Raw genomic sequence first — 10,648 nt, 5'->3', positions numbered from 1 at the left:
TTTGTTTCTATGCACATATGTTGACTTTCTCAAGAGATTTCATACTTATTGTTCCATTGATCTTCATAGATATTTAAATATTGTATTAATTTCTTATGGCTTCTATAGTAAATTACTAAAAAAGTGACAAAAATGTATCCTCTCACAGTTCTGAAGGTCAAAAATCTAAAAACCAAGATTTTTGAAGAACTATTTCCTGTGGAGTTTGTGGTTGAATTGAAAATGGAGATCGCATGGTAGAATTGTGCAATACGAAAAACTTCATCACAAATACCTTTTTTCAACTGCACAAAAGGTGACTCTATACATGGACTTCTCTAGATGGAATCCACCTAAATCAAATTGATTACACTGTGACAAGAGACAAAAATTTTGCTGAAGTTCATCCAACATCAATTGCAGCAGTACATTAGACCTGATTCAGAAGAGGACATATAACAACAGATATTATTGCTGATATTAGATTAATTTTGGCTCAAAAGCAGGGAATACCTGCAAGATTTTTACTTGTGTTTTATTGATTATGCCAAGGCATTGGATTGTGTACATCATTACAAATTATGGATAATTTGATATGAATGGGGACCAGAACATTTAATAGTGCTCATGAGGAATTAGATCACACTTGTACATGGATCAAAAGGCAGTCTTTCAAACAGAGTAAAGGAATACTGCCTGGGTTAAAATCAAGAAAGGTGTGTGGTGGGGCTGTAACCTCTCACCTTATTTATTCAATCAGTATTCTGAGGAAATCATCAAAGAAGCTGGACTAAGTGAAAAATATTGCTTCAAAGAAATTAATGAAATCATAGATAAATCCATTAAAAATCAGAATCTGTTTACTCAGCCTGCTTAATGATTAAATAATGAAAATAAATATGATTAAAAGATAGATAATTCGCTCTTTCCTCAGCTGCCGTTAAGGTGCTCGGTCCTTCCGAGGAAGCTAAGGCCGCATTGGGGTGAGCCCCTCACTTCATCCGGCGACTAGCACCGCGCCCGGCAGCCGCCAGCCCAGGACTCCGCACCATGGCCTCCGTCTCCGAGCTCGCCTGCATCTACTCGGCCCTCATCCTGCACGACAACGAGGTGACCGTCACGGAGGACAAGATCAACGCCCTCATTAAGGCCGCCGGCGTCAACGTGGAGCCCTTCTGGCCCGGCCTGTTCGCCAAGGCTCTGGCCAACGTCAACATCGGGAGCCTCATCTGTAATGTAGGGGCTGGTGGCCCTGCCCCAGCTGCTGGCGCCGCACCAGCCGGAGGACCTGCACCTGCCACCGCTGCTGCCCCAGCTGAGGAGAAGAAGGTGGAAGCCAAGAAAGAAGAGTCTGAAGAATCTGATGATGACATGGGCTTTGGTCTTTTTGACTAAACCCTCTTTTGTAACATGTTCAATAAACCAAACTGAACTCTAAAAAAAAAAAAAAAAAAAAAAAAAAGATAGATAATTCTAAACAGAATGGTTTGATTACCAAGTGTTTAAGGGTTTTGGGGAAAATGATGAAAAAATATATAATTTAATGTCTAAAATAAAATATCACCTTAACGTTTAAATTCATAAATTGGTTTCTTTTCTACAAGACATTTAAATAGCTTTTCTGAGAGTTGATGATAAAGATTTTTGTATTTCTAAATCTGTATTTTGTGGGGGGAAAAGCAATTTGAGTGTCTTCAAGTCCCAGCTATCAGCATACAGTTGTAAAATCCAATTTAGGGCTACCAGGTTTAAGATTTTCAATTAAAAAAAAAAAGATAAGCTGGGAAGAATCACTGACCGCTAGTTGGACTACTTTGGAAAACAGTTCTCTAAAGATTATTTTGTCTTCTCCGTGGATAATTACTCCATGACTCAAGCATTAGACAAATACCCATGTTAAGGGCTGAATGGATCCAGAGAAACCCCTAAGGGCCTTGGAGCTGAGGTGGTGCGTGTGTGGCCACTTCTTGTCTGAGCCAGTGGTGTCTATTTTACTTCTCCAAATTCTAATATTCATTGCAGTGCCTATACAGAACTCACAGCCAAAATTTATATAAACAGTGTACCGAGGAAGCTCCTCTGTTGTAATGCCAGTGAGAAATGCCCGGGGTGGTTAATCAGGACACGTCATAAAGTTCTTTAAGGTCTGCTAAAAATATCCAAGTGGCATACCACTCCACTGGAAGCCTCAACTCAGATGCATTCAGATCAAGCTCTGTGGATCAGCAAACCCAGCTCCCTGAATTAAGTGCCCAGAGACACCCCACTCCCCAAACCAGGCTCCTGCACAAAAGCACTCCACTGTATTTACTACGAGAGTTGAGAAATCCATCACTGTGTTCCCTGGCTTGGCTCCTGGTTCTGCTGCTCCTCCTCTGATTGGATAGCTGTCTTCTGGAGCTAGGAGGCTCACTGCAAAGGCATTTTGGGTCCAGGGGAGGTGTTCCACTCCTGGCTTTTGCTGGTAGTGAGACCCCTTCCTCTTGCTCTTCAGAGGGCTCCTTGTCTACACAGCAGGATAGTACTCCAGGGAATCCTGTTCACAATTATTCAGAGGGGAACTTGCCAGTATCTTCCCCACCTTCTTACCAGATTCATGCAGAAAAAGGTCATTTTTGGGGGAGTTGGACACTTTGGCCAGAAAAGCCACATTAAATAATTGACTGTTCCTGCAGCCACCTATGACTTGCAGTTACTGTATCCAGGATCATCTCTGTAGTCAGACAGAAAGAGGAGTTAATGACATTCTGAGATCATGGGCAAACCACCTAGCAGGCTTGAATTGGTGTAGAAGGTAATAGCATTGCCTTTAGAGGGATATAATTCCACAAACCCGATTAGCAAAACTAAGTACACAGCTAACAAGCACCTCTTTTAATGCATATGCCATGGGCTAATAAAATGTCCATTTACCTATGTTATTGAGGTAGACCTGTATAAAGTTCTCTTAGAATATTTTTGGATTTTTCTCAACTATGTTATTTCATTATCCACTGATTTGCTCACCTGAGAACTATGTTAGATATCATGAAAGAGAAGTAGTTGGACTTGGGTAAACACAGCTGAACACATTGGGGTAGTTTCTAGACTAATATTCCTACAAAAGATTTATTTAAAAAAATGATACACTGACAATGAAGGTTTGAAGAATTGACTCCATTATGTGTGTTTTCATGCAATGTTCCAACCCATTCGGCTAGCATGTATCGCAGTGCCGTCCGGGCGCTCTCATTTTCACACACCCACACAGAGTTTATTTCATTGTGCAACTTTCTTCTTTCTACACTCAACTGTGACTCCTTTAAAAGGCTCTTTGTATCCTATTAATGTCTGTATTCTAGTTTTCTTAATTGGAAAAAAGATTAAATTCAGGAATTTAATGAAGATAGTGTTTCAGCCCTAATATGATTTCATTTATCAATATCTAGATTCATTCTCTGACTTTCAAATTATAAAGCAGTAAATTGTCATACCTGAGAATGTAAATCTAGTATTAATAATTTAACAATGTTCACCTCTCTGAGCTATGGAAATCAAATAATGTAATATTTTATTAGCATCCCAGATCTATGATTCAATCTAATTGATTATATAAAATTGTTAGGGAAAGATCAAATAATATTTTGGAGTGTTGGGTCTAAGCAGCTATAAAAACGTTAGTGTTAACAGCAGCTAGAGTTTACTGTAATTTGCCAAATTCCTACTGTGGGTATTAGGCTCTTTGCTACATATTTAACATTTAATCTTTACAGCGGATATTCAAGAGACTTGCAGTTCTTTTTTGCAGTTGATGAAACTGAAGTGGAGTAATTTTTCCTGAAGACCTGGGGAGGCACAGCAGTCAAAGATGTCAGCTACTCAAACCCACTAGCAGTTTAAACACAATAGCGCTTTCCATAAAGAAGAGAGGGCAGTCGGCTTCCATAAAGATCACCACCTTGCCTTGGCAAGCCTGTGGGGCAGCTCTACTCTGTCCTACATGGGAATGGCTTGTCTGCTACGGGGTTGGTTTCCCCTGCATCACAGGGAAAATGACAAGTCTTCCATTTAAACTCCGTCTTTGAAGCATACTAGGTCTCTTATATTCATGGAAACAATGTGGCTCAGCTTGGGACATGAGAATTTGAGCCCAAGGGGACCGTTCATTGGCTCATAGTAACTGATTTTTGGTTTATGCATATTTTGATGAGCACTTTCCCTTTGTGAAATCCATGACCACAAAGGATTACTGACTCAGCGGTACAGTGATGTAGTTGGTTCACACACTCAAGCACAGAAAGTCTGCGGGCACGGATGACCAAATTATTCCTCCCCCTCAATTTTAGGCCTTTTACATGTGGTAACCTAGCAGCGTTTCTGCCTCTCTGTTCAAAGTAGAGAGAACATTACCAAGTATTATACTATGTTTACCTTGAATTGGCAGAATTAAAAAAAATCATTCTGGAAAATGCGGAGCCCACTATATTTACATTAGACCTAACCATGATTTTGAATCGAGATAAACAGATTATTTGTTGGAAAGATCTTGCGTTTATATATAATAGTTTTCTGTTCTTACCTACTATTCATGTTGCTGCAGCTGGTCAGCTTGTGGATAGTTTGCAGAGAGCATGCCTGTGTGTTGTATCTTGCTGGAAGCATGTGACTGTGTCCCTTTATTTTACTTAAAAAAGAAGATTTTATGAGAGAAATCAAGGGACTGATGAAACATACAACCTCTAATGCCTTTGCCTACAATGTGGAGTTCCCGCTGAGCCCTCGTCTGTCATAGCAGAACTGAGACTTGCAGGGCTCTGGCTGGCTCTTGTCTGTAACTAGATTGCCAGGTCTTATCTTCCAAGGCATCTCTGGATAGATTGTGTCCTCCAGCCTTTCAGTTAGAAGCTGGTAGAAATTAACTATCAACTCATATTTAAAAGGTATCCATTATCTTGATAGTCATTCCCTCCAAGGGGTGGAGGCTACGTTTTATCACTAAAACAAACATCAGATGTGCGTTGAATGCTGTATGCCTAAGTGCTTTCTTCATACATTTGATCTTAGACCAGAGGCCAAGAAGCAATTCTCTCCATTGGCTTTAGATCCCCTGAAACCCTTCCTTTTCACACGTTTCTTGTTAAATCAAGGCACGATATGAGGCAAGTTACAGCCAAGGAATGCATACATTAATAAAAGCAATAGACTTGGGACTTCATTAGAGACATGATAATAATTAACAATTTGATCATGAAGGAGTTGCTTTCTCTGAGACTTAGCGTTCTTATGCAAAGGCTCAGGTGATTAACAGCGTTGGCAGTAATTAGCTCTATTAACGAAAAGCAAGGAAAAACTAGTGCTTTTTCAATGGAATGGAGAGGTTTAGGAAGGTTTTAGGTCTTTCTTTGGTGGCCAAGACAGGGTTTTGAGGGAAAACTCTCCATATTGGGACCACGTGGAACTGGGCCATTAGGGGCAGGAAGCATAGAGAGGTCCCATGCATGCTTTCTACCCACCCACAAGTCTCTGTACGCATGGGCTTTGTCCTTTTCCTTGCCTTGATTTGAAGTCTCACATCTGTTTCTAAGAAATGTTCTAACTCCTTGACATTTTCCTCTGGAAGAGTTTATGGGGAGAACACCAACTGGCCTTTCCAGTCCAGACTTTCAAACCTCAAATATATTTTATAATCTTCTTCCTGAAGATTCTGGAGGCTCTGTTTTTGCCACGTTCTATCTTATAACAAAATCAAGCCAAATAAAACCATCAATAGTAAACTGCTACTGGCAACAAAGTTAAGTCAAATTCCATTGTGTCTTAGAATTTGATGCAAATCTTATTTCCACAAATCCAACCACCCTTGTTTATACAGTTGATATTCTAGAAAGCTATCTCATTAAGCTCCCTGCTAATACATCGTGATGTGTCGACTTACTAAAAATTGAATCGCAGTACTGGTGGGGAATATGTGAAGTACCACAGATTGCCATAAAACCATACTGACCTGTAGGAAGAAGTACAGCCAGAGTACTTCTTAGAGGCAAGGGGGTGAGGTATTCATCTTATATATTTTGGACATGCTGTCAGCAGAGATCAGTGTCTGGAGAAAGATGCCGTGCCTGGGAAAGCAGAGGGGCGGTGAAAAAGAGGAAAGCCCTCCACAAGAGGACCGACCCAGTGACAACAATGAGCTCAAGCATAGGAACAAGGGTGAGGATGGCCCGTTCTGTTGTGCGGAGCGTGATACGGGTCAGAACCAGCATGCTGGCACCGAACAACAGCAGCGATATTTACTTGCAACTTTCCATATAGGTATTTTCTACCAAATCTCTACATATTTATCATCTCCATTTTGGAAGATCAGTTTAAATGTCACCTTATTATAAAGATCTTTATTACACCTTCATCTGAAAATACCACTTTCAGTTAGTATCCAATACCATACTCATTCTCATATCTCTTTATTTATTTTATATATGTTTATATGTATTTATATATACTATATATGTATATAGAGTATTTGTGAAACTGAGTAAATATCTGTTGCCTAATTGCAGCATAGCATAAATAATAATTGCTCAATAAATAGTTGAAACCTTGATAAATTTTCTTCCAAAAAGTCCATCAAGATCCTTTTAAAAATCACATTATCCTTCTAAGTGGGAAGGATGGAAGTAGGAAACAGAAGTTGGAAGGAATGTATTAGAAACTTTGGAGAAGGGATTCATAAAAGTATGTTTTAAATTCCCATGATTATTATCCATTTGGTGGACTCCTGTGGGCAGTGGATTATTTAATGTGATTCTTCCCACCACAGACTCTATCATGCTCACCAAACTGCCTTTTCTTGCGGGATCTGGGCAAGAAGGTGGGGAAGACACTGACAGGATTCATCTGAACTTCCTGGTAACAAGGAGGACCAGGGACAACGAACCACACACCATCTGCTCCAGGTAAGGATAGTGTAGGCCACTTGGTCGGAGGCCACCTCACCACAACTGAGATCAAATGGACAGGAGGGGGTGGGGAGATGCTGTCTGTGGAGTGGTAACCATGTGAATCTGGGTGAGGTCTCCCAGAGAGGGAGGTGGCCCTGTCAGAGTGATGAGGTTTACTGATAGCAGAGGCAGTCTGGAATTGGGGAGAGGAATGGTCAAGTTAGGGGAGAACATAGGTGCAAGTCTGTTGAGGGAAGGGGCGGGAGGGCTAACCTCCAAGGGAAGGGGGAGAGGGGAAGGAAGGACTAAAGATGTTCTTGGGAACAGTAGGTGGAGGGGTCTTTAGTGGCATGCAGAAGGTGAGCAGAACTGACCTAGGTCATCTGGAGGTATCGCAGGGACCCAGACTGGGTGCTTCAGGGCACTGAATCCTTGATCTTTGGGGCACATGGCACGTTCCAGAAGCTGCATCTCTGAGACCCCATATGAGAACCCTGCGGGGAGAACTGAACTTCACCCCAGACACACTAGACTGAGGGCTTAAGGCAGAAAGCGCATGGTGTCTGAAGAAGCAGAAGACAGCTGTACCAAGAGTAGTGTCCTGTTGGTTGCTGGACAAACAAAATCTTGCTACATCAATCCTCTGTATGCGGTTTAAGAGACACACTATTCCTGTAATCCTGTGACAGACATTGGGTTATATTTTGCACTGCTTGTGTATATTGGGGTGAATCTTAGAGGTGTGACTCCACTGGGGTCACCATCTTGCTTCTGTGTTATTTGTTTCTGTTTTTCAGTAAGTGACGCCCGGGGACTGTGAGCCTCTAAGGCAAGAAACCATAAAAGGGGGGGAAGATAAGAAGGGAATGATATCAAGGAGTCCAGGAAGGGAAGGTCTGTTTGGAGACTGATTACGGTACCAACTGTACAATGATGCTTCATACGACTCAGTTACAGAATGGCATGACATAGGTATTAATTCTCAAGTTATAGCAAATTAAAACAAAACAAAAAAGCATAGAGTCAGAATTAGTTCTAGGCCCTCACCAACTACTAGCTTTAACTGAGGAAGATTTGGTTCTTACAACTTTTCCCTGCTCCATGCTCACCTTCATGAAATAATCCCTGAAGATAAGGTTGCTACAGCAAAGTGTGTTGAAGAGAGTAGACGGTGTGTAGCTATCAATCAAAAGAGTGTCAGGGGTCTTAAAGGCTTGTCTTCAAACAAGCAGCCATCTAAGTGAGGAGTCAACTAAGTCCACACGGAAGAAGTACAGCAGCTTGTGTGACCCAGAGACAACAATTACAAAATCCAAATATGGTTAAAAGTATCAGAGCTACAATTAAGAACTCCCAATGTGTAGAAGACTATGGAGGACAGTAGGAGCCCAAAACCCATCTGCACAGTATGTCGTCAGACTGAGATGCTGACAGATCTCCTACAGCCAAAGGCAAAAGTCCCTAACAGCCCCACCTGCAGCCAGAGACCACTGTCGTCTTGATTCTCGATGCCGGGCCAGTCGACAGGCCCATAGACACACCGAGAATTTGTACTGGGTGCAAGCATCTCTTAGTTGTCCCGAAACAGAAATTTCTTCCTGGGATTTTTGAATGTTGCTGGAGGGCTTTTCCCACTGATTGACACAGTATTTGTATTTTTGTCTTTATACTAATAGGATCTTACTCTTACCAATTTAGTGTGATTTGTTTTCCATTGTTTTCTGTGGGGTTTCCCAGCTGTGAAGCACATGAGGAGTGGATGTAAAATGATAATAACAGATACAAAGTATTATAGACAATGCAAGGGTAAGGTATGGGCTATAGGGAGGAAAGGGAATTTTGGAAGTAAATAATGAAGGACAGAGTGGGGAGGGAGCACTAGAACTGATCATGATTGTACAACTCATTTTAATAGGGATTTAACCATGGGGGAAGGGAATTTTCTGAGATATATGAGGTGGTGATTGTACAATTCCCTTGATAAGATTGAACTATTCAATTATATGTTATGTAAATAATGTGCTAATTAAAATGTTGGGGGAATTAAAAAAAAGAAGCCTCTACTGACTTTGAACTAGATATACTCTCACCTAGCCTTGGAGTCTAGTGATCTTTTCTAATTATATTCAGTACATTCAGCTTTAGATAGCAAAATGTTATATTCTTCTCCTGGATTCCCCATTATATTTTTATTCTGTCACCCACAGCCTAAAAATTGACATCATACACAGTAAAGCATGAGTCCTCAGGAAATGCCTGCTATATTGAATTACATTTCTGACAGGAAGTATCTTTTCTCTTTTCATAAATTTTAAAATACCGAATAATTGCCTGAACTTGAGGGCTTCCCTTTGCTGCTGAAATGACCACCTATTTCACCGCTATTTATTTTATTTTATAGCTGATTTTTAAATGTTCAAAATAACATTTATATTACATACTTCATGGCATAGATATCAAGTTGTCTACTTTTGTTTGTTTGTGACATGACACCGTGATTTTATTTCCAATCAATAGAGTTAATATATAATCTCATCCAAGTGTATATACTACACTTTTATTCTATTTAATGTTGATTTGAAAGGAAATAATGCATTTCACTAGTTCTGTTGAGTTTAAAGAAAGAAATGAAATACAGTGATTTTTAAATAGCTCAGCTTTGTAAGATTTATGAGCGTGTCTCTTGCTTTGTGCTTTCAAAATCGCAAGATTCTAATTTATGTGGGTTGAGACCATGGGAGTACATCAGATGGTGTTTGTTTGAAAACACTAGTAACTGCATTTCCCCAAATGGTGATTCATTTTTTTCCTAAGGCAATGTATTTTTGCTTCTTTGCAATTAAAATTTTCTTCTTATGAAAACAATGAAAATGTGTACCAGGAAAAAAACCGTAAGTGCTAGCAATATAATATATAAACTATGTTTACTTGTGTTCTATTGACTGTGAAAATGCACGCATGGGACCTCAGCAATGGTGCCAGTATGTTGGTATCACCCAGTACTGTCACTCAGAGTGTCACATCCCCACCCTCCCATGAACTACCTCCTGCACCAGACCATACAGTTATTAATATCATTTGTATCCATGTTAATCATAAATTAATATATAATACATATGGTTGTAACTTGCCTAATTGCTTACTTTATATGAATATAACAACACAATTGTTTTGTAAACCTTACTACATTGGATTATAACATTATTAGCTATAACTCTATCAGTGACAAAGTGAAAGTCTTTAATTTTTCTCCTTCCTTTCCTTTACTTATCTCAAAATGTTGCTGCTAAAAGAAAGAATTACAGGTACTGTTTACCATACTATTGCAGTTAAAACACACAGAAATGAGACTGAACCAGTGGCTACAAAAACACTGGTAATAATGGAAACAACAGCTTTTGATGGTGGTATATGCAGACAAAACCATGTGATTCAAAGTGTCTTCATTATTGGTTCATAATGACAATCTGATCACACAGCATTAGAAGGTTTGAAAAGTAAATCAGCGTAGTTTTTATCCTTTTAAATATTTTGATGCATGAAAACTGTACTTAGAAAATGGTATATTTCACTGAAACACTGCACAAAACAATTATCCAAGTTATTTTTTTGTCACCACTTCTGTATCACCTGAGGTAGACCACACTCCCCCCAGTCTTACCGTACTTATTGAATCTGCATGTTAAGTACATAATCAGAGATGGGCTTATTAACAACCTGTGATATGCAGATGACACAACCTTGCATGCTGAAAG

The 10,648-nt window shown here is 39.9% G+C and overlaps 1 pseudogene; it reads left to right on the top strand.

The window, feature by feature from the left end:
• The first annotated feature begins 907 nt into the window (after positions 1–907).
• Positions 908–1,422, top strand: LOC142452853 (large ribosomal subunit protein P1 pseudogene; annotated as a pseudogene).
• Positions 1,423–10,648: the final 9,226 nt, after the last annotated feature.

This window comes from Tenrec ecaudatus, chromosome 7 (assembly GCF_050624435.1).
Source record: "Tenrec ecaudatus isolate mTenEca1 chromosome 7, mTenEca1.hap1, whole genome shotgun sequence".
Classification (NCBI taxonomy): domain Eukaryota; kingdom Metazoa; phylum Chordata; class Mammalia; order Afrosoricida; family Tenrecidae; genus Tenrec; species Tenrec ecaudatus.
This window is presented reverse-complemented; position numbering and strand designations above follow the sequence as displayed.